The sequence below is a fragment of the Coregonus clupeaformis genome, chromosome 23 (genome assembly GCF_020615455.1).
Source record: "Coregonus clupeaformis isolate EN_2021a chromosome 23, ASM2061545v1, whole genome shotgun sequence".
Lineage (NCBI taxonomy): Eukaryota > Metazoa > Chordata > Actinopteri > Salmoniformes > Salmonidae > Coregonus > Coregonus clupeaformis.
This window is the reverse complement of record NC_059214.1, coordinates 31,245,036-31,248,630: the sequence shown is the minus strand read 5'-3', so window position 1 is coordinate 31,248,630 and position 3,595 is coordinate 31,245,036. Positions and strand designations below refer to the sequence as shown.

The following is a 3,595-nucleotide window of genomic DNA, read 5'->3' as shown; positions in this document are numbered from 1 at the left end:
ATTGCAAAAATATCTGAAGCTGGAGACACTTATCTCCCTCACTAACTTTAAGCATCAGTTGTCAGAGCACCTTATCGATCACTGCACCTGTACACAGCCCATCTGAAATTAGCCCGCCCAACTACCTCATCCCTATATTGTTATTTATTTTGCTCATTTGTACCCCAGTATCTCTATTTGCACATCATCTCTTGCACATCTATCATTCCAGTGTTAATACTAATTGTAATTATTTTGCACTATAGCCTATTTTATTGCCTTACCTCCATAACTTGCTACATTTGCACACACTGTATATATATTTTCTGTTGTATTTTTGACTTTATGTTTTTTTACCCCATATGTAACTCTGTGTTGTTTTTAATCACACTGCTTGCTTTATCTTGGCCAGGTCGCAGTTGTAAATGAGAACTTGTTCTCAACTGGCTTACCTGGTTAAATAAAGGTGAAATAAATAAAAATAAATAAAAAAGACAGTGAGCGCTGAGGGCGCCCGGTCTGTGAACGTCTCAGATTGTGTTTTTGCTTCTCAGTTGGTATGTTCGCATGCAGTGTTCTAACGCCATGGACCAAGGCTATATACAGGTCCGATCAGACTGGCAAACACAGGTCCAATCAGACTGGCCAACCAGGAATAGGGCCATTCCGCCCCTGGCTTAAACCCTCATATTAAACACCAGTGGTATTCACTAAATTGCTAGGTTATATTTAGGATAATCTTTTACAGCTTTGTCATTATATTTTCTATTCTAAAATCATCGTATTGTATTATTTTATATATTTTACATGTGATAAGGCAACACAAAGGGCCAGAGATAATTACAGACACCTGTGATAATCTGGGTGGAAAAATGCCACTAGATGTCATGTTATAAATTACATAAAATCCTTGAAAGTTACCAAACTTCAACTTTGTACATTACCAGAAATATACCCTCCCTTTGCAACCCTATCTGCACCTATAGCGAACACACCCACAACACATGTAAACACACTGATCTATAATCAGCTCAATTTCTTTTCAACACTCAACACATATAGTTTGGGAGTCCACGAGGACCTGAGGAGTCGAACAAAATCAATTGAGATTCTCCTGGGGAGAAAGAGATATGACAGACTTCTTGATTGATTGACTGACAGACGATTAGCGTGATTGCTGATTGACAGGCAGCTGTGTGAGAGGGTGTGTTTGATCCAGAGAGTATTACAAGAGCAGCAGTCTCAGCCCTGTCAGTCTCAGCTAGTTTCCCTCCAAGTCACCTTGACCCTTAGCTCATCACAAGCAGAAGACCATGCCACACAAAATGGGTGAGTCATTTGTAAGAGTCCTAAATGCTTTGTGTGTTCCAGATTAGATGCCATTTTCACTTTGTCTTTATGCTAGAAGAAATGAGTTTATTTCATTGAGTAAGAAAAGCATTATCTTCAATACTTTGATGTGGCTTATCTGATCTGGTTGCAGCCGAGAAGGTTCTGATCGTGTACGCCCACCAGAGTACTGGGTCATTTAACGCTGCAGCTAAAGATGCAGCTGTGACAGCTCTGACTGCTCAGGGCTGTAAGGTGGAGGTGTCTGACCTCTATGCCATGAAGTTTAAAGCCTCTGCTACTGTTGACGACATCACTGGTAACAGTCTGAACCATGCGTTACTTAATTACAGTAGTGAATGATAAGTGTGTAAGCTTGAGTGCCTATTAAATGCTTAAGGTCACCACAATTTTCTGTTGGCAAGAGCTTTTTCTTTTCTACCTCAACTTGCTTAGTCTCAGTCTGTTATGATTTATCAGGGGAGGTGAAGGATGCTGAGCACTTCCAGTATGGAGAGGAGACCATGCTGGCATGGAAGGAGGGCCGACTCTCTGCTGATATCACTGAGGAACACCGCAAACTCTCTGAAGCGGAGCTTGTCATATTCCAGGTGATCTCCTGCAGTACTGTTAAGTGTCTTGGGCTTACGTTGATGAAGCCAATTTTCCTAACCTAATTTTAAGTGTAGAGCCTTTAGTGCTTTTTGGATGGTGGCTGAAATGCACCCATTCCAGGTACTGGTTTTTGACTAGTGTCTCATCTCTCAGTTTCCTATGTACTGGTTCACTGTTCCTGCCATCATGAAGGGCTGGATGGACCGGGTGCTCACACTGGGATTTGCCTACACCTCAGAAAAGAGGTACAGCCAGGGCATCTTCAAGGTAGGGGATGCATGTAGGGCCTATGTAGATTACATTTTCAACCAGCAATGATCAAGAAATGACTCAGATTTTGCTCTTACTGTTACATCAGCTGTTGTACAATGACACAGGAGACATTTACTGCAATGGGCCTTTTAATAACACCACAAATGGTTGGTTTACATGCTCCTTCAAGGTTCCTCCCATTATGTGGTCTATTCATATCAATGTTTCCCTCCAGGACAAGAAAGCCATGCTGTCCTTCACCACTGGATCCCAGGAGTCTATGTTCAGTGCCAATGGTATCAATGGAGACATGAATGTCACCCTGTGGCCACTGCAGGTATGTTAGGCTTGGCTGACACTACCAGCATGTAGACTGCTGTACTGCAACGTGCTTTTGCTTTCTATATGTTATCTCCACTGGATGTCTGCTTTTATTATAAGCATTTGACTTCCAGGTTGGAAAGTGCTAATTTTAACGATTGGAGGACTGCTTCAGTTGGACAAATCAATTCATGTTTTATATACTTTAGCATGGTTATTGAATAAGTTCATTCCCTCTCTTTAGAACGGCATCCTGCACTACTGTGGTTTCCAGGTTCTGGCTCCTCAGATCTTCTGGGCTCCACCCCCACATCCCCGCTGTGGCTCGGGACAGCATGCTGGAGGCATGGCGCACACGGCTGCAAGGGCTTCTGGGAGAAGTACCGCTTACTTTCACACCCTCTGACAGCTTTGATGGTGGGAGGGGCTTCCAGCTCAAAGAGGATGTCCAGGAGAAGCACTCAGCCAATGAGTTTGGCCTGTCTGTCGGAATCCACCTGGGCAAGCCCCTCCCACCCAACAGCCAGATCAAAGCTGGGGTGTGAAGGATACTGGAGGACTGTCATCCTACACATGCTGCTTATGCTCTAAATAACAAATAAAGATTGGCTTCCTTAAACTGAACGGTGTTCACTTTAATACCACACTTGTTATTCAATGCTTTAACCTAGGTTTCATAGTTGGTCAACTGACTAATTAACTCGTCTGCAGTCTTCCACATTTTCTGATGGCATTCAAGTATTTTGTTTAGTTCACTAATCTTGTATGGTAGCCACTGGGTTGAGGCTCACTACTTTACAAAAGCAGCTTCATTACACTCAGTTCCATACTCCCCCACGCAGACATGCTGTGACCTGTATGCTCTCTACTGACGGGCTGGGTATGGGGTGGCTTGAGAAGCCTTGGACCCCTCTCCCACATGCCGCTTTGGTTTGGGTCAACCGGCGGGGCCTGTACCCTGCCACTCAAAGCCCTCAGCTTCCATACAGCGGGGAAGAAATTGATCCGTTTAGGAGAAGGCTTACCATAGCGCTGAATGTAAAGAATGCCCTCTGCGACCTTGCCTAAGAAATTGCATTGTGCTATGAATACACTGCTT

At 43.7% G+C, this 3,595-nt stretch overlaps 1 pseudogene; it reads left to right on the top strand.

Moving 5' to 3' along the window:
• The first annotated feature begins 1,222 nt into the window (after positions 1-1,222).
• LOC121536851 lies at positions 1,223-3,120 on the top strand (annotated as a pseudogene).
• Positions 3,121-3,595: the final 475 nt, after the last annotated feature.